The sequence below is a fragment of the Neolamprologus brichardi genome, chromosome 1 (assembly GCF_056152115.1).
Source record: "Neolamprologus brichardi isolate AB-2024 chromosome 1, ASM5615211v1, whole genome shotgun sequence".
Taxonomy (NCBI): domain Eukaryota; kingdom Metazoa; phylum Chordata; class Actinopteri; order Cichliformes; family Cichlidae; genus Neolamprologus; species Neolamprologus brichardi.
This window is the reverse complement of record NC_142104.1, coordinates 15,538,302-15,559,450: the sequence shown is the minus strand read 5'-3', so window position 1 is coordinate 15,559,450 and position 21,149 is coordinate 15,538,302.

Sequence of the window (21,149 nt, the reverse complement as noted above, 5' to 3'; positions counted from 1 at the left end):
GCAGGGAGATACTGGGGTAAGTAAAAGAGAAGTGTCAGAAGAAAAATCTGATGTTTATGTGAAGCTGACAAAATTAGAATAACCTAATGAGGAAATAATATCTCCAAATCCAATCAAGGCAAATGATTAAGATTGCTTTGCGTGTTTTTATTGTTTAAGCAGTGTCACGCTGACACTTCATGACAAAATATTAAGCCTAATTGTTTTACAGACTGATGATTACCTTGTTGTTTTGTTGTTATTGTCACAAAGATGAGAAGACCTGAGTTAGAATGGATCTGAAAAGTCTTCTAGCACATTAAAAAGTATAATCTAGCATGGGTCTATACGCCATCATTTAGATCAATAGGAGACTGAGATAACTAACCTCCTTTGGAGCCCTCCACAATCCTGTTCCTATCCGATCGTTTTCTGTTTATTAGAAAGCAATATGCAGTCTCATATTAAATGGATATGAAATGGGGAGGAAGCCACTGGCGTAATGATGCACAAGGTGATACAGAGTGGCTTTCGGAGGGAAGATAACGGGTACGCCTTCATAAAATAGAAAGGAGCAGGGCTCTAAAGCATTTCAGAAAGCGATGTAATGGCATTTTGACCTCTTTGTAAGTTAGCATTGACCTGAATGTGGAAATATGTTGAAGGAAGGTCAGGGAGTGTGTGACGCTGGTGTGTTTTCAGTACAGGCATGCAGCAAGATGGAAGCAACTGAAGCGAGCAGGTTTAACATTTGACATTCCCTCGCAGGGATGATAAAGCCTCCACAACAATATCATTCTGCATTTTTCCAGCTGTTCATAAATGTATGCATGGATTTATTTATATTGCAATCAATAACAATCACTAAATCCCTGACAGTATTTCAAAACATTACTTGTGTGTGGATTTTTGGCTTATTATCAAACTCTTAGAAAGGGCCTGTAAGGTTCCCTGCTGGGTTGGGCTAATGGCCCGCGTGCATGAAATATGACAGCCTTCTAAATTAAAACATTTGTTCAAAGCAGGTCAGCCTCAGAGGTAGCTATGTGCCAAAAAGTGCCTTGTGAGTCTCCACTTTCATGGCCTAAAAAGTGTCATATCCACGAATAAGACCATTAAACACAATAAACTCACAATAACTAATATGTTTGTTTCGAGTGATTGAAAACACAGAGCTTTGCTTCATTAGTTTTTTTTTTTTACTTCCCTCACGCTAAAGTCTAAATATACTATAAACATCATGAGGAAAAGGAGAAGATTAAGAACTCAATAAGACAGATCTAACAGATGTTTGTGCATGAAAAGTGAAAGAAATGAATCAATACTTTTATGATTTTCTTTATTTATTCTTTTTACAGGAGAGCATTTGGACTTTTTTGCTTAAGCTGTGACATACTTTGAATAAAGACATTCTCTGTTATTATTATAAATTTTTAAAGTGCAAAAGCAATTTGTTAACAAACCTTCAACGGCAGTAACTTAACTGGATTATTTTCTGTTTGACTTTATCATTGTCTCACATCACTGTGGAGGAATTTTGGGCCACTCTTATTTACAACATTGAGGGCAGCCATGCAGGCAGTCATTTATGCAGATATTTTAAAGTCATCTCGCAACATTTCAACCGGGTTAAGGTCTGGACTTTGAACTGGACCACTGCAACACCTTCATTTCTTTTCCTTTCCATTCTGATTTGTTGCTGTGTTCGGGGTCATTGTCCTGTTGTATGGCCCAATTTGGGCCAAAACGTAGCTGCTGGATAGACCATCTCAAATTTCACTCTAGAGCATTTTAGTATACAGAAAAGTTTATGGTTGAGTCAAAGACTTTGAGGTGTACAGGTCCTGTGACTGTGAAACAGCCAAATGCTAATGTGCTGTGTTTGAATTTTAGCAAACGTGGTGCAGTGCATTATGGCCCAGCATCTCCATTTTGGTCCAAAAATGAAGTTAGGCCCAAGTTAGGGTCCTACCTTGAGCCTACAGAGTCTAAGATGTGACTCTTGCTTTTATTTTTTGTTTATGCAGTTTCTTTCTACATGGGGTTGAATTTGCTGGGAAATCCGCTCCTGCAAAAACTGTTAACTTTTTTGAATGTTTTAGTGAATAATCTTCCTTACTGTAGAACACTGGACTTCCACACAGCTACATAGCTCTTACAAGACTGATCGGGAGCTTGAGATCATCATCGAGGTCTCTCCTGCTTAGCATTGTGTTAATACACACCTATCAAAACTTTTGCTTTTACAGAGGTGCTCACACTTTGTGATTGTCAATTCATGTAGATTTGATATGGCTGCTACTTACCCTCTTAATTCCTGTGGAAGCACTAAATGTGAACTTATGTTTTGATGCCTGCTCAATCATCCAGGTCAGGAAATCCCAAAAAGTTGATTCTGTTCATCTGGATGTAGTGTGAATGGTACTCGCAGAGGTTGTTGATCAATGGTCATGACAATTTGCATATTCATAATCAAGAAACTGACCTCACAGCCTATTGTGGTGCTAGTTTCAGTCATTGTGCAAATGTACTGTTTATAAGGTTGAAGAAACCTGCAGTGCGCTGAGACAGAAGAAGTCACTTGGATGAAATCGCTACATCCAGATGAACAGAATCAACTTTTGATGTGTACTTTTTTTCACACAATGCTTCTGCATTTTGCCTTCATTTTTATTTATTGTAATGACACATTGCAATATTTTATGTTTTGTTATTCAGCTGAGGTTGCCTTTACCTAGTGTTCGAATTTAAATTGACTATTTTCTATATTGCGCAAAAACACAACAGTTGCCTCAAGGAGCTTTATTTGGTATGGTAAAGGTCCTACAATGATAAATAAAACATAACATATATCAACCCTGGTAAGGATTTCTTTTTAATGTCCTGAAATATAAAACCTTCGGCTTGAAAGAGGGTGTACTTTCGTACAAATCTATAGTATAAAATCATGACTCAAAATACGATGCAAAATGAACTCTTCCGTCTGAATTTTGAAAAATGTGGAGTTTGGTCCATTACGAATTCAATGATTAAAATGCATGCTGGCATGCTGATCAGAAACTTGAATTTCCAGCAAAAGAGTGTCGACCAATATAAGGGAATGTGCACACTCTTTAAAAAGGAGAGGGTGGAGTAGGGACATCCATCCATTCATTCATCCATTTTCTTCCATTTATCTAATTCAGGCACAGGGAGAACATGCAGCTCTATACTGGATTTCAAGCCTTTTAGTTGTGAGGCGTTGGTGCTGGTAAATGGACTCCAGACTCATTACTGTTTAATGTTAAAGGTGCCACATTTGTGTACGATTGCGGAGAAGTAATGGACATAATTTTGACCAAATCATAGTTGCTCTGAACAAACACTAGCAGTCATTTCATGAATAGAACATGAATCCTTTTTTGTGAGTTATGTTTTTGCCTATGGTGTTCACTGCTGCTATGTTTGACTCATATCAGGGTTTTCAGTGTAAAAATGTTGTTTTAATGCTGATTTTATCTGACTCGTCAATTTTAAATAAATGAATCTTAAATTAAAATTTGTGCCTCAGAGTTTGTGGTCAATACCCACAGTTTTACATGTCTAACAAAGTTTAGTTGGCAGTATTAATAAAAAGTAATGTAGCATATCTTTATAGGATCTCCAATACCATTTAATCCTCAGCCAAATCCATGATGAACCGTTATCTCAAATGTCTGATTGGAGCTCATTTAACCGTACAAGCCAGACTGCCTCACGTCTCTGCACGCTCGCCTTTCATCTTCCGTTCTTTCTCTACATCCCCTAATCTCACATGTGCACATAATATTTCAAAACAAATACGTAAAATAATACATATAATCTAAGATAATAAGAAGCCTCCATTTGAATGTTGACTGAGGCTTGATTGCATGCTGAAGCTGCAAGTAACTTGGATGAAGTTCAAACAACAAAATCAAATGGCGTAAATTAAAATTCGCTGACACCTTCCCTCGCTCCCGCTCTTTATCCCTGCCTTCTAACTCTCCCTTGCACACATCAAGCATTCACAACACTAAAACCGGCTGTGTGATATAGTGTAGGTTCCCCTAATGCTGCCAAAATAAGCCTGAACTTTCAGGGCTTGAACATATGGGACCTCCTGTGGTGTTTGGCACCAGGAAGTTGACAGAAAGTCCTTTGGGTCCTGTTGGTTGCACAGTGGGGCCTCAGTAGATTGTTCTAGGACACTCTGTGGATGCTCAATCTGAATAGCATCTGTGGAGTTTAGAGGCTTTTTCTGGGTAATTTTTGTCACACACAATATCACAATGAAACACCCAAAGAAAAAAAAAGGGCCCAAGGTAGTTGACCTGGATTTAACGTCGTAACGATTGGTATTCCTGATTAGAGATGGTGTAAGATGCTTTGTTGCACATGGGGAAGACTTTCTCTGTATATTAATTTGGATTTGGAGTAATAAGAAGTTTAGTATCTGAGCCTATGTAAAGCAAAAAGCAAAGCATTCACCTTGTGCAGCGACACGTCACTCGCAGCTCTCCTTCTCCACTTGGACGCACCGTAGAATTCCTGTTCATACGTCAAGACATATCTGCGACGTGCTGAATCTGTATGAAAAATGGCAACCTTTCAACTTGAATTTTATAGAAGAGGATGAAGCCAAGGTCAAATATGGAGCCAGGATGGGGCAGCGAGTAACTGCTGCATGGGTGCACCCAAATAACAAACAAGAACTCCAGCTTGTTACAGTCAAACTCATTGTTGTAATTTTTTTAATGAAGAGTATCTTAAATGAAAGAGATAAACCAAGCACAACACTACACGTCTGGTTCTTGTGGGTCTTTGAAATGTGCTCATTTTTTTTATTTTAGAATTTCATTTTTTGGACTGAACTACAATAACTTTACATGAATCACAGCTGAAAATATTTATCTTGTTTATCTTGATGCAGCTGCTCAATTCAGAGGTCCCACCTCCTGAAACAACTCATTTTAGCTCCCTCCTCCTTTCCTTTAAGCCAAATCTTTTTTTCTGGCTTCTGGACCCTCAGCCAGAGCTGTGCCTGAGATGGCCATAATAAGGCTCTGTTGACACCTAACACAGCTGAGAGCAGAAAACCTGAATCTCTGATCTCACATTCAAGGCTCTTATCTCATATACCACTTACATTTACAGCATGATTGCGATTTTTACACCTCTCGGTTGTACGTGCACTTGTGCCTCTGGGTGCTGGATCTCCTCCAGTGTGTCAAAACTTCATCTTGACTGTCATTTTTCAGAAGATAAGGTTACAGGGAGGGGTCCAGGTGTTGGGCAAAGATTATGTGGCCAAGAAACTCCGTGTGCTCTGAGGCAACACGAAACAGAAGCTGATGTTTGCTCCTTTTGCAAGTTTGATGTGATGTGGCGAAATCGCAGAACAACGTAAAAATAGCAGGCGTAATGGACAGGCCAGGAAGGTGATCTTGAATGTGAGATCAAATTTTAATCAAGTAAAACTTTGTTCTTGGACTTTCATAGAATAACTTTTAAACTTGTTGTTTATCTTAAACTGGGCCTCGATGCCCATTTTAGCTCCCTCCTACCTTTCTTTAAGCCAAATTTCTTTTTATTCTGGCTTCTGCACTCACAGCCAGAGCTGTGTGTCTGAGGAGGCCATATTAAGGCTCTGTTGACATCAAACAGAGCCAAAAGCAGAAAATCTGAATTTAATTTTGGCTGATCTCATGTTCAAGGTCCTTATTGCTAAACTTTTTGATCACAAGAGGTATGATCAAAAAATAAAAAAGAAATAAACATAATAAAGCATAATAGCTCCTCTTTATTTTTACTCCTATTATTTTTAATTAAATTTATGTATCTCAGTCGGTGCTATAATAAATACTTCATCAGTTTTAAACTACTTGACTACAGCTATCCGGCACTGATTAACCGACATCTAAATTGTAAATTCAAATTGGAAAATCATCCATAGAAAAACACTAAAGCTGACACATTAAACTGCTTTTTATATTTATTTATTTATTGTTCAACAGAAAAAAAAAAAATCAAAGAATCAAAGCATCTTTTCTATCACAGAAGCTTGAAACACAGTAAAGGCATTTATGCTTTACCACCACACCCATATCTGATTAGAGTACTGAAGAAAAAAAAAAGTCAACATAAAGAAAAGATTTACAGAATTTGACATATTAATGAATGAATAAAGCTAACAACTGCAAACACGCTTTGATGTGTAAAATCAGTAATTCTTCTCCTTTAATTTTGAATATGCTTTCTCCATTTCATATCAGCATCCCGTTACATTAACTATTATCTTCATAGTGAGTTTCTTTCCACTTTGGTACTGGAAAAAGGACACAGACAAACTAATTTCGGTGCTAACCAAGCAGTAAGTAATTTAACATTGAGGAAAGGCAGATCAGTAAGAGCAAAACAAGATTTAGAAGTTCAGTTTGAAAGATTTTTTTTCTCAGCATTGAAAGCAGCAGCTGACAAAATAACCTTGTCTCCAGACTCATTTAGTTGCTGTTTTGGAAGTTATAATCATATCACATGATCTTCCTAAGCCAATGGAGTCTGAAAAAGAGCTTGTTCAGCACCGTGGGAATGTTTTAATGTGCAGAGTGTTGTTTGGTGTTCACTCAGTATTTTTGTCATTAATAAAATTCCACAAGAACCAGCCCGCGGGGGTAAAGTGGAATAGATTTAGTTCTGTATTACCTCCTCCTGGGCCCCCAGGAGGAGTGTAGCTCGCCCACTGAGAGAGACAGAGGGCAGCTGAAGTTGCAGGGGAGAGAAGAGACAGGAAAGAAAAAGTCAGACAGAGAAAAATGGGGGTACAATGAGGACAGGAACAGGGAGGGAAAATGGAGAGGCAAAGAAGAGAGAGAGGTAGGAAGGTAAATTGACTTTGAGGAGGTTAAACTCTGAGTCTATGCCCAGAAGAGACTGATTATGATAAGGAGAAGAAAGGAGAGAGAGGAGACACATATTTCATTAGGGAATGGGTGGCGAGAGGCTTAGGGAGGGGTGAATGTTGCCTTTTCGTTTTTGTTTTTTTTTTTGTTTTTTTTACCTGTGTTGTTAGACAAGCTAATTAGGTTAGCAGCTAATTAGCTTGTTTTGATTCACCAAGTCACCTTGACCCAAGCCGTGACCTATCCGCCACTAAATGAATAGACACTCACAGACAGGCATACAAAGAAAAACACAATGATAAAACATACAGACATGCTCACGCACAAACATAGACACCCTAAGAAGAATACAGAAGCGCCTGTACTCACACACAAACAACCCACACACAGCATAAGCAGCTAGCAGACAGTTATATTGGATTTGTTTAGGGGGTCAGGCCCAATGAAATTAATCAAGTTCTCTCAAAAGAACAAGACTCTCCTGCATACCTCTCTGTGTATACCTCTCTCTTGCTCTTATAAAGTCTCTCTGACTTTTTTTGTGTACTCTGCTTTTGTAAGCTCTCTCACTCACTCTCTCCTGTCCTCTCTCTCTTCGTGAAAGAAACAAACACAGGAGTTGCATTACAGTAATAACAGCTTTATTACTCCCAAAATGTGATCAGATCTTGTGTTATCAATTCAGATTAGATATTACTGTAATTGGACGGCACTAAGCTTGAATTTAATTAGGAAATACAGTTAGCCAACTACAGCTCAATGATTTCATCAGTCATTATTAGTTTTCAGCTGCTTGTATCCGAGACTGAACCATCGTGCAGTATCGTTTGATTAGCAACAACTTCATGTTCCTGCATGACTATGATTGCAAACACACTGCCAATGCAGTAACAGCATACTTGGAAAGTTCGAAATTATTGAAGCAGTGTGCTATTGGTCTTGAGAGAGATCGGAGCAAATGGCAGCCAATATTCAAAGAAGAGCTTTGAATGTCCTTCAAGAAGTGCCGTTCCTAAAGACTACTTAAAGAAATTACAGAAAAGCTTCCCCAAAAAAGTTCAGAATAAAGGTGGTCATACCAAATATTGACTTTTAAGAGCATTAGAATTTTCCTTGTATCATTTCCTGGCAAAATATGAGGAAATGAAGGGTGTCTCGAGACTATTAAGAGGATTAAATGTAAATTACTTCCATCGTGCTGTTGCAATTAGCTATCATCTCCAGAAGCTACTCTGATTACATGGCATTGATTTGATGTCCCCTTAACACAGCCTGGAAGTAAACAGAGGTGAGTGGCCTTTGCGTTTACACACAAACATTGTGGATAAAGCTTCTGGCTTTTAATGGGAGCCCAGCATGTTAGTCATAGTATCCTTAGCTTAGCCTTCACTTTTATTCTGTTCTCTCTTGCTATTCAGCTTGGTCACCATGTGTGAGGTAGAAAAGTGCAGTTTGAAAAAACTTGTAAAAACCGCTTGAGTACATTAGCAATTAACTATTTTACAGATGATAAAGATGGGATAGTAACTTCTAACATTATGGATTATTTAAATGTATTTGATAAAAACAAGGAAGTTGCACATGTGCAGGCTGCACCAGCATGTGAGAAATTCCTTGGTTGACTGAATGTGCGAAGTTTAGCCAGCTGTTCCGCTAACACACTACCTTAGTTTTTAGATATTCACAGTTAACCATGTCAGTGGTCACCAGTTAACAATGGTCAGCTATGATTATTTTTATTATATACATATATTCTATCATTCTTTGTTAAATCAAGGTGTAGGCTTGTTTTTTGAGTGCATTGTGTGACACTACAAAAATAGGATTTCATCCATTATGATGCATTATTGCTGGTTAAACAGAGTAAAGTAAATAAAATATTAAAAAATTTCCAGAATCTTAAACATCTGCAGCAATCATATGAATCCATGTAAGACTGATGGAAAACATTTAACAGGTTTATATAAATTAGGAGACTAATACAAATAAATGTGGTTTAGTTTTTTCTTCTCACAAATATACAAATGTACAGAATAAAAAACAAATTCACAAAACCCTCTTTTGCAGTTTCCCATGTGTCTGGTAATTTTTTTTTCCAGCATATCAGACATGTGTATGTGTATGGCACGCTGACACAGGTAATGGTGCACGCTGTAAAATGAAGGCCAGCCTGATGAGTCACAGAAATATCCAGGATGAAGATGTCGGGTTGTCAATTACAGGGTTCAGTGTGTGTGTGTGTATGTGTGTGTCTATAGCAAATATGGCAAAACATATTTTGACAAATAAAAAATTGGGTAGCAATTTGAAAGAAAATTGACAAAATACTAACAAAGTACTTTTTGTGAGGGGGGGTACCTTTCTTTTTGAAAGCTACAAGGTGAAAAGCAATGTGAGCGAGAAGCCAACAGAGGAAAAGCTACAGCTGGAAGCGTTTTTGTCCTTGGTGCAGATTTTAGACTCCTTGGAGCCGAGGTATGCTTTGAAAGAACCAACTCATATGTGTACTGTCTGACTGGAATTCAAAACTTTATAGCTTTTCCTAATTGCCACACTCAAAGGTCGAATGTAAAGCTGGCCATCGTAGAGAGAGTTGAGACCTGATATTTTTTAATTGTTGGGATAATGGGCCACATTTTCAGGCACTCGCTTCAGGACATTCAGACATTGGGGGATTTGCATCTCAGCTCATTTCTTGCTAGAATGTAGACTGTCAAAGAAAGAGGACAGGTACACTAGAGCATGTGCCTGAAAGGAAGGTGCTGTCTCACAACCCAAAAAGCAGAGCTCCAGACTGTGCTATTTTTACTATTTTGTGGCAAAAGCAGCTACTATCACCTGCCTCACCCCCCAAAAAATAACCCCCTTTTATGTATGATTTATGTTTATTCATAAATACTTTAGGAAATGTGGATCCCACGAAAAAGACACTCTTCCACTTTACCAAACAGTCATTACTTCACTGTTTCATGGAGAGTGGATTGCTTTTAAAGAGGTGAGAGGAGATGGATCCATGCCAGTTCCCACAGTAGCACACCCACTCACCGAGTTATTCCTCAAAATCCCACATAGTTTCTCACTGCAAGGCAGGTGAACCACATGTCTCTGGCCTCAGAAATACCAGACATAGACACCATGCCCTGTGTGATCTCTACAGCTGACTGCATTTTGCACCTGTGCCCTTGCTTCCCAAAAATAAAACTGCACACAAGACCTTGAACGAACTTTCCCTCAAGCCATGTTTCATCCTTCTGTCATCTTTATCATCATCGGGGGTTTTTTCATCGTTCGTCATGTCCTCGTCACATCATTTATCTCTATACTGACCGTTTATCTTGGAGATAGCAAGAATGAAAGACAGACAGACAAGGATAAAGTCCAGGGTTTCTTCCAGAAAAATTGTTTGGCCCAGCGCTCGACAGTACCCGGTCATCTACAGTCATGTAGAATTCCACTTACTGCAACTACTGAGTGTAAGAGGAGAGACAGCAAGAAAAGGTAACTTTTCTGAGCTCTCTAGATTTGTAGATACCTTGTATTTTTTGTATTTTGTCTGGATTTCAGGCCTTGTGCTTAGTTGCTCTCTCATATGGCAGAAGAAAAACAAGAACAGCCTGTGGAAAAGAGAAAGGTTATCAAGGCTGATAATAAATCTGGTTTTCTTCAAACAATTTGCAGGTCTTTGACTGCAAAGTCCAGCAGATCTCCAAAGGCTGCTCCCCACAAGCTTAGAGTTCACCTGAGAAGGTCAAACTGAACAACATTATACCTCAAACAATCTAAATTTGCTTTCCAGCTCTTCATCTTTTTTTTATCAGCTATTATTGCCTGAAAAAAAATGACCACAGGTATGAAATCTGTCATTATTTATCCTCCCTTACATATAGTGTACTGTGCTCAAGAACAGTAGCTACAGTGGACATCTGGGCCTGTGCAGGGTGCACGGTTCCCTGTCTCTGCATCCACTAAAATCCCCCATTGTGTGGTTGCTGTGCCTGGCAGGAATGCCAGCCTTTGAATAGTGGACCTGTGCCCTATCCTATATATCATTCCTTGACAGCTCATTGCAATTTTCTGTGGGAATCATTATGACAGATGAGATCGTTTGCAAATGCAAGCGCCATATCAGGTGACTGCAAGTGGTCAGAAATGAATTATGTGGTACAAAGAGGTCCTGGAATAATTAAAGTTGCAACAGAGCACAAGCCTTTCCTGCATTCAGTCCTTTCACAAACATTTCATCATCTTACTGTATGTTCCTTAAGCAGTTTGAATTGTGACTACTACAGTACACTAACAGGATATTTTGTGCTGCAAGTATCACATCAGAACACACACTTGTTTGTTTTGTTACAATAATCACTTACGTTTCTCCTCCACAGACTAGCCAGGTTTGTTCAACAATATATACACAATCGCTTCAAACTTAGGCCAAGAAAAGACGTTGATTTGGGTGCACTCCACTGAAGTACAAGATAGAATAACGAGCATATGGTACGATGCTTCTGTTCCTGTATCAGCGCCTAATGAAAACACACACAAACGTGGTTTTCTGAAGGCAGACGCTTGTAAACTGTGATTCAACTTTCAGCCTGCATGAACAAAAGAGGCCTTTCCATCTGATTTCACTCTTTCATTCTGTCACTCTTTCTGCCTTCCCTTCCTTTTTGCCCTCCTCTCTTAATTTGTTTTGCTACCCTATCTCCCTCTCACACATTCTCTCTTTGTCTCCCAAACACTTTTTCTACTAACACAACTCCATACTTTTCTCCCTCACTTGCTTTCAATTAGTCCTCTTGTCCGTTTCTTATCACCTGGCCTTAATTCCTCCTCCTCTGCCTTCATCCTTTCAATCCTAGGTTCCTTTTTAATTTTCCCCATTTGATTTTCCGTGTTTGCTGGCACAACTCCTCTCTCTCATCTCCATCCCTTTGCCTCATTATCTTTCTCTTCTCCTCATCTGTCAGTCTATCTCCCTCCCTTCCTTGTTCTGTTTTTCATTCCTTTCTGTGCCTGCCCACCCACCTGTCTCGATTTACTATTTGCACATCATTGCACTGTCATCCAACCATCCATTTCTTCATTCTTTCTTTTGTCAACTCTCTCCTGAGTAATTTAGGTGTTTAAACCCCACGAGGAATTGGGGAAAAAGAAAAAAACAGAAACTTTTTTCTTTTTATTTCAAAAAATCGAATATTGTTTCCAGTCAGCACAGAGGATCAACCGCCATTAATGTCACCTCATGAAAAAAGGATTCAGGAACCTCTCTCTTTGGTTTTCCACATGTCACAAAGAGTCTTTAGATATTTGAAAGACTGAAAATATGCACATTACTGCAGGTGCGCAGTCCTCTTTACAATGTGAAAACAAACTAGCTTGTCCACTGTCAACTTCCAAACATGTTTGGAATGAGTTCTGTCCTCAATGATCCTTCACAGTACGAGTAGGTAAGAGAGCCAGTAAAAATGTAGATTTTTCTCTTATTTGCATAGATTTTATTATACAAGAGTGATGAGAGACATTTAAAATATTCTGCTTTGCTTGAGTATGTAAATTCAGGTGGACAGTCATTATTACAAGCATATTAAAAAGCTTCAATATAAAGTAGGACAACATTAGTGCACCAAAACACAACAGCCTTATAACAAATAATAACATGGATGAATTGGGTTTTACGAAGAAAGGGAAGCCGCACCAGTATCTGATAGTACTCTTGTAGTTTATAGTGGAAGGTGGAGGTGAAAGCCTATTATATCACCAGAGAAAACAAAGCAACTACAAGTGATGTGCAAAGGCCAGTTATTTAACTAATTTTTCATTTAGCTGCACATGACAGCAGAGACACTTAACCTGGCACGTTTCCTCCAAAGCCAGAAATGGATAAACACATATTGGAACGTTGATGTTTTAGGGTGAAACATTTAAGATTTCAACTCTCAAAGATGAATTTTAACACTAAATAGTTACTTCAACTTCTCTGAGATGTAATTAAAGTCCACGCATATTTTAGTGCTTATTTGATTCTAGAGTCCTTCACACCTCCACCAGTCCACCATCATCATAACAAGATTCCACATCTCACGTTTGTGACTCTATGCATAGCTGTCTGGTTACAAAGAGAGAAGAATTATAGGAATACAACCAACTTAGAGGCTACACAGACTCAATTGCAGCCAGTCCTCCAAAAACCCGATAGCACAAGACTCCACAGCAGGATGTGCAAACTGAATGACTATTGGTTGATGAGCTAGCCTGAACAGGAAATGCCACCCAGCTACAAGGAAATGATTTTTCTATTATGCCAAGAACCGAAACATGAACAAAAGTCACCCATGATGTCAGTTGTTGCACATATTTTTGACAGTGGCAGTAGACAACAATACCACGTGGACATTAAAGTCCCTTACCTAAACACTGTCACACACAGGCCTTCAGCCTATCTTTAACCAATCAAAATGAGCAACAGCATGTAGATATGACTTTTGAGGTGACAAAAATTGACCTTTTGCATTTGACTACTTAAAAAATGAAAATTGTACTCTAGAGACTGTAGAATTTTATAACCCCCTATAAAGTATTGAAAAGAACTGAGTAAAAGTTCATTCAGCATTGAAGCCACACAAAGAGCAGCTAGGATGAAGTTGCTACACTGGACTGAGCTCTGAGTAGCACAACAGGACCAGGTATCACCCAATCCCCTCGTCCACCTCAGCGTCATGTCTGTCTGATCTCGAAGCAAGCAACCAAGAAATGCATCACTCAGTTCAAGAGCGAGGCTTAGACTAGAGGATGTTTTTTTCCCAGAAAAGCCATCTCACGAGGGCATCTGGTCACAGTTGAGGTTTGCAGTTTAAGAGCATGACCACTGAATTGCTGTTTCAACATCCAAATTATTACTTGTGTGCTCTGATAAATACAGTGGGTAAATTTTTTTTATTGAAATAAGGTCATTTTAAATGATCTATTATGGATATCAAGTGAAATAAAACCTTTAATGATTATGAATTTTCTCATTTTCACTGCCCAGCAGCACAAACAAGTGATAAACTCACTAAAAGAGCACAAAAGTGATGGTGCAGAACTGACTTCACATAGAGCTCAGTTGAGCTTGTTTTCATTGAAAACAGAGACACTACAGGATGTCTAGCATCTCTAAATGCTGCTGTATGGATGGACACGGCACCTACCACCTATCCGTTTTTTTATACCTGCTCTTTTATATACGCATACAAGAGTCTGAGCGAGAATGCATCATACATCTGCCCCACTGTGACTTCTTGGCCATTTGAATATTGCAGTTATTTGATCAAGCTGTGGATTTCTCCCAAGTGGAATAATCTTGTGATCCGTTCATCTTCATGTCAACATCAGACAGGCACAAATAATGTCTTGTGGTGGGAGCGGCACAGCAATTTTGAGATGTTGAGAGTGCTGCAGACTGCACTTACAGTAGCTCAAAGAATGCTACCAGGTTTTATAGGCTATACTTACTGCTTTGATCTGTCGATGTGATCTCTACCTTATACCACAGTGTCATTTAGCTCAAATAAATTCATGAGTAACAGTGAAAATAGCTGGGCAAAAAAAAAGGCATTGAAAGGTAGCAAGTAGATGACAACCAAGAATAATTTCTCACTAGGTTTTCATGAATTTGACTGTTTGCTCATAAAAATTAAAAGCCTGCACTGAATTAAGGATGTGGGAGGTAATGGGAAATAACAGCTAAAATAATGGGCTTCCTACCACTTTAAATAAAGTAAGGAAAGTTTGTGGCAAGACAAAGAAAGACGGAGTGTGTGCCAGTGGGCAACGTTTAGACTGCGAGTGATAGATATAATATATGAAGGCAGAACCAACTGCCCTACAGTTTAATAAAAGTGACATTTCTTTACACTGAAAATCAAGATATATTGACCTCCAAAAGTGGTGGTGCTGGCTCTCTGCAGTCCCATAATTCATTTGTAGCGGCGTGGTATTATTCTTTATGAACACTGGCGTTAAGTGACATTATAACCAAGCTAAGCTTCTCTTCCCACCTCTGCCCTTATTTTTCTATTGATCTGACACACAGATAATGCAGAGAAAATGTTTTATTCGATTGTGTTTACAGGGATAGCTCAGTAGGGGGCAGGGATAGCTCAGTAGGTAGAGTGGTGGCCCCACGATCGGAAGGTCGGGGGTTCGATTCCCCTGAACAGCTACCCTGAGGTACCTCTGAGCAAGGTACCATCCCCACACACTGCTCCCCGGGTGCCCAATGGCTGCCCACTGCTTCACTGAGTGAATGGGTTAAATGCAGAGAGGAATTTCCCCCCACGGGGATCAATAAGGTACACTTTGTTTCTTAATACCTTTCTCTGTTGTTATCCGTTTGCGTAAAAAAAACCCAGAGGATTAAAAAAATTAAGAGAAAAGGCGGCTCGGGTAAAAACGAAAGAACGACAAACTCAGGATGTGACGCGAATATCCTATTTGAGCAGATCACATCTACTATGATATCATTCATCCAAATGCTTCAAAAGGAATATACAACCCAATTTCCATGTATGACAGGAACAAAAACCTCATTCCGAACTCAAAGACAGAACGAGAACGGGAAAGGCACGCAGAAAACAGAGGTGAGTGAGCAAGAGAACAAAGCAGAGCAAAGAAGCTGATGCCATCTGTCTTGTTGTTCTTCATTACAGCTGTTGCACATATGTACACACGCCCACACACAAACACATCCTCTGAGTACATCACCACCTCCAGCATCTCTCGCTGCAGGACACCAGCAGTATTTTAATGTAATTCTGTCCCGAGATGAACAGAAAGTAGAATATGCCACTTTGGGACTAGATAGAATTGCAAATGGCAGTGAGAGCAGACAGAAACAGAGCGGGGGTCACACTCAGAGTTTGTTCATGGCTTGATCAGTAGAGTTCACCGACAGTACGCGCAGCGTCATATGACATTTGCAGGACCTTTGTTAGAAAATGTCATGTTCTGTGTTCATATTAGCTGAAGACGCTGTTTTACGGTACCTTGGTGAAGGAACTACAGCGCCATGTTTGTCAGAGAAAAAAGTGCATGGGCTATATCACTTTTATCTTGTAAATAAAGCCTGCTTCAGCATTTCTCTCTCTATGAGCACCTATGAAACTAATGCTTCTCACTGAGCAGGCTGGACTACTGTAACAGTCTGGCCCCAATCAGCTACAATTAATTCTGAATTCTACTCCCAGGTGCTAACATGGACCAGAAGGAGTGAATACATTACACCTATTTAAAGGCCTTACATTGGAATAAGTATGAAACTTCAACACTGAAAGTCTTTCAGTTGTTCCAAAGTGGTGGATGACAAGATAACTGAAGCAGTTTTTATGCGCTGAACCAGTGCTCCACTGCTTTATGCCCTCAGTAAACATTTTCTGATGAGTTTAAGGTTTCAATCCTTGTTAAATACATAATGTTCCATTTGTAAATGATGGTCTTTGTTCCAATAAAAAGGAGGATAAAGCAGTGGGTGCATTACCATCTCACTGATAAGTTACCAGCCTAGAGCACCGTGTCAGTTTCTCAGTCAAAACCACACGTTTCTCATGACGGTTTCAAAATTTAAGATAGTGACAAAGACACTCAGCTAGAGGGTACAGAATGGGACTTTGCTAAGGAATGGTGAAACATATTGAAATATTTATAAGAACATTTAAGCACTCTGAAGAGGGTTAAATGCCACACTAACCTGCCAGAGTCACAAAATCATGATTCCTCATAGGTGAAGCTCATTAAAAGAAAAGTAAACTGATGTTAACTAACATACGGTTGGTGGGCACACGGGCAACCAATTAACCAAGGCTTGAAAGTTACTAAAGCTCTCTGTCCAGCAGCACTCAGGGAAAACAGTGCCACCAACTCATTGAACAGGATGTACCAAAGAGGAGGAAGCTTGTTATATTAGGTTTGTGGGTATGGTCAAGTAAGGAGGTTCTGGAAGGCTCTGTCACGGTGGGGTAGGCCGGTGTGTTTATGAAACTGACCCAATGTGCAGACACGCGAGAAATTAACTGGTGTTTAAACAAAAAGCGAGCCTTTATTGCGGCTGATACAAAAAAAACCCTGAAAAACAAGGTGAGGTGAAACAAGGGCGAAACTAAACTGAAACCTAAACTGGGAAAAACTAACTATGAAAACAACGACGAGAGACGAGAACATGAAACTGAACAGGAATATGAGACAAGGTAACTATGAAATAATCCAAACATGAACCAAAACATTGGGCCGCGTAAACTCGGTGACTTAACATGAACACACACAGACGACCCAACAAAGAAGAGCAGGAGACAGAGGACTTAAATACACAAGAAGATAATGGGGGAAGTGGAAACACCTGGGAGACACAGCTGACACAAATGCACATGAGGCCACAGGGGGAAGTTGAACAAAACACACTGAACATGGGCTGTATCCCAATTCAGGGTCTGCAGCCTTAAAGGTCGCATTTTAAGGCCGATTACGTCACAGCGACGCGACGAAGGCTGTCCCAATTCGAAGGCTGCTCAAAATGCGGCCCTCAAATGCGTCCTTCATTTCCCTGAATTTCAAGGACGTGGCGGTGTAGACTTCGTGGCCCAACATATCCCAGAATGCATAGCGCGGCGGTGGGTGTGGATAATTTTGCCGAAAAAAACCGGCAGATGAGGGGCGCCCGAAAAGTACACTTTAAGTAAGTACTGAATATTATGTCACTTATTTATGTGCAAATGTTTACTAACGAAGAACATTAAAACATTACTGTTGGCCACATGTCGGCAAAGTTATGACATTAGTGACGTTTGTACTAACTTGGTTTTAAAGCCTTTACTTTAAAATATACGCTGTTCAATAGCTGACCTTAATCTTACAGAGAATGATCAAAGCTCATGTAGAAACAAACAAACAAATGAACATTTTCTCCTTCATTTCTGTCAAACAAAGCTGTATGAAACGTTTCCAGCTGTCAGTATCATGGTTGCTAAGCAACGTGGGCAGCGCAACGGAGGCCATTTCACAAGCCTCGCACTTCCGGCCTTAGCGGTCTTTAAGTACGCGGTCCTTGAGGACCGTTGAGGCTGCGTACTTTGAGGCTGCGTACTTTAAGGCTGCAGACCCTGAATTTGGATACAGCCATGTAAACACTAGACCCTTCAAAATAAAACAGGAAACATGGAGAGACGTAGACATGACACACAAGCTCGACAACGTGGACACAACACTGGAAACATGACACATAACAATGGAGACCTAGATGAAACAAAAACTAGAATAAAACTCAACTAAATCCTAACTAATAATAACACAAGAACTTATGGTGGTATAAGATGTCCTTGAGAGGCCCTAACCTGTACAGCTTAGGCCTGGCTGATCACCTCCTGGCCATCTCTGCCAGCAGGAGGCGACACTGCAGCATATTTTCAACTACTGCCAAGGAGCTTGGAAGAATAATGGTAGTAATGCTAGTAATTCTAACACCATGGCCAAGTTTTTACGCATTAGCAGACATCATCTGTTCGGATAAACCACAACAAACAGCAAAAATCAGCAAACCGTATCATCAGTTTGGTTCACAGAGGGGAGGAGCAGCACCCCCGACACAGTATACAGCGTGGGCTGCTGGCAACAGCAAGACACTGGCGGCTCCTGGTTGACCGAGGCTGTATCCCAATTCAGGGTCTGCAGCCTTAAAGGTCGCATTTTAAGGCCGATTACGTCACCGCGACGCGACGAAGGCTGTCCCAATTCGAAGGCTGCTCAAAATGCGGCCCTCAAATGTGTCCTTCATTTCCCTGAATTTTAACGACGTGGCGGTGTAGACTTCGTGGCCCAACATATCCCAGAAAGCGGCGGTGGGTGTGGATAATTTTGCCGAAAAAAACGGTGGATGAGGGGCACCTGAAAAGTAAACTTTAAGTAAGTACTGAATATCATGTCACTTATTTATGTGCAAATGTTTAATAACAAAGAACATTAAAATATTACTGTTGGCCACATGTTGGCAAAGTCATGTGACATTAGTGACGTTTGTACTAACTTGGTTTTAAACCCTTTTCTTTAAAATATACGCCGTTCAATAGCTGAGCTTAATCTTACAGAGAATGATCAAAGCTCATGTAGAAACAAACAAACAAATGAACAAAATATGTTCTCCTTCATTTCTGTCAAACAATGCTGTATGAAACGTTTCCAGCTGTTAGTATCAATTTGAGTATCATCAAATTTATTTATTTATTTATTTATTCCGCTCTGAATTTTGTTTATAATGATTTAACCTTCAGCCTTTTGGCTTGTACCTACTGTGCCTGGTGTATTATTTGTTAGTTATGTCTCCCACCTGTCAGCATATTTGTATCTGTTATTGCTCTTAATTGGTTCTGTGAAGCACTTTGGCATACCTCTGGTTTTTGAACGTGCTATAAATAAAATTGTATTGTATGTCACACTCAGGCCAGCAAGTCATACTGCTGGAGCTGACCATCCCTTGAAAAAAAAGAAACAATTGGAGAAGGTGCAGGAAGGAAAAAAGCGCAAAATATGTGGCACTGGTAGCTAATCGGGAAGGCAGGAGTGGATGGCGCTCTGTGAGGCTGTGGAGGTGGGATGTAGAGGCTTTGCAGGTCAGTGTCTACACCCATACCTAAAGTTCTTGGGGATCTGCAAAGGAGTAAAGCCATCAAACTACAGAAAAGCTTTGGCTCAAGAGGAGTGATATGTTGTGATGTGTACCAGGAGACAAGTCAGGGCCTGATCACCCCAGCTGTGTTGCCCAGGTGATGTTAAGACATGAAACACCCAACGACTAGCAGGCATACCATTTAGAATGCGTCCAGGTTGCACTACAAGGTGTAAGCTGGAACAGTAATCGCTGTACCATCATTGTGAGTTATTGTGCGATTTCCATCCCTGCGGTTGATGTCTTTAAACACAAACTTAATTGCTATGCTTTCAGACAGTCAATATACCTCTAGAGCTACATCATATAAAATGATACAAAATTATTTATCCAAATTGCTTGACCCTTGATGACGTAGTAACTGCAGTGCTGCCTTTTTAAGCACCATAGACAATTAAACATTCGTATCATTTTGTATATGTAACAACGAGCCAGTTTAAAGAAAAGTTTGTGAAACTTCAAAGAGAGGAGAAGCATTTTTCTGCCGGCCTTCAATTACTTCAGAATCTTTTCTTCTAGAACGACAGACAAAACCTAATAACACACACTCAACAACGTGATCTACAATAAGAAGCCATGAGGTAGGAAAAAAGAAGTACAAAGTAATTCTCAGTGTTATGCAGCATTACAGTCTCCTGCAAATTGTTCTTTAAGGACAAGCAGAGTTTTCGCTTATTTCAATTATCTTATCCAAAAAAGAAATTTATCTTGCTTTTTTATTTCCAAGAAGGTCTTTTGTTCAATGTGAAAAAATATCCCTTTTAAACTAAATGTCCTAAACAGAAGTGAAATGAATCAAACCTAAGCTTTATTCCAGTATTTGTGTCCAAAAAATTCTGATATTCTGTTTGGTTTGTTCAGAAAGGAGAAATCTAAACTCTTCTGACCTACTTTTTTTTAATTTACCAGCACTAAGACTGCAAACAGTGCCAATAATTTTAGTGGTGGCAAAAAAGTCCAATAAATACAGAACGAACAGACTCAAATATGAATTTTAACTGAAATGAATGAGATTCCTTCTTAATTAGACTTGTTTCACTAAGTCTGCAAACTTGTTGTTTTAAAAAGCAGTATTATTAGTACGGATAACATTTTGTGGTAGAAATCTAGTAGCTGTTGTAAACCTACACTGTTATCCATATATCTTTAAAAGCCACTCCAAATGAACACCAGTCTTTACTGACAAAAAGTATACTGAGCCTGAAAATAAACAACATTGCACAAGAAAAGCTAACTTAAAAAATTGTTATAGTGAGGTACACACATTGTGCTGAAGAGGTGCCCAAACTAGCTCAAGAAAGCATGCTTAATTAACCATTATATATTCTTTTGACTTGGTCTAAAAACATCAACTTTACACTGTCTATTGCTGAAGGTGACCTGGAGATCTTTGCACTCATTGATAATTTACTTGCAAGTCTGAGTAATGTAATGTCCCGGGCGAGTCTGGAGTCTATAATGATGAGCACATTAAATGTGAAGCAGTGTAGATGTAGGTCACCAACTTAAGAGTGCATCTCACTCTAACAAGAAGGTAATGTCATTGACCTGCTCATCCAGCGCACATAAGGGTACAGAGTCCT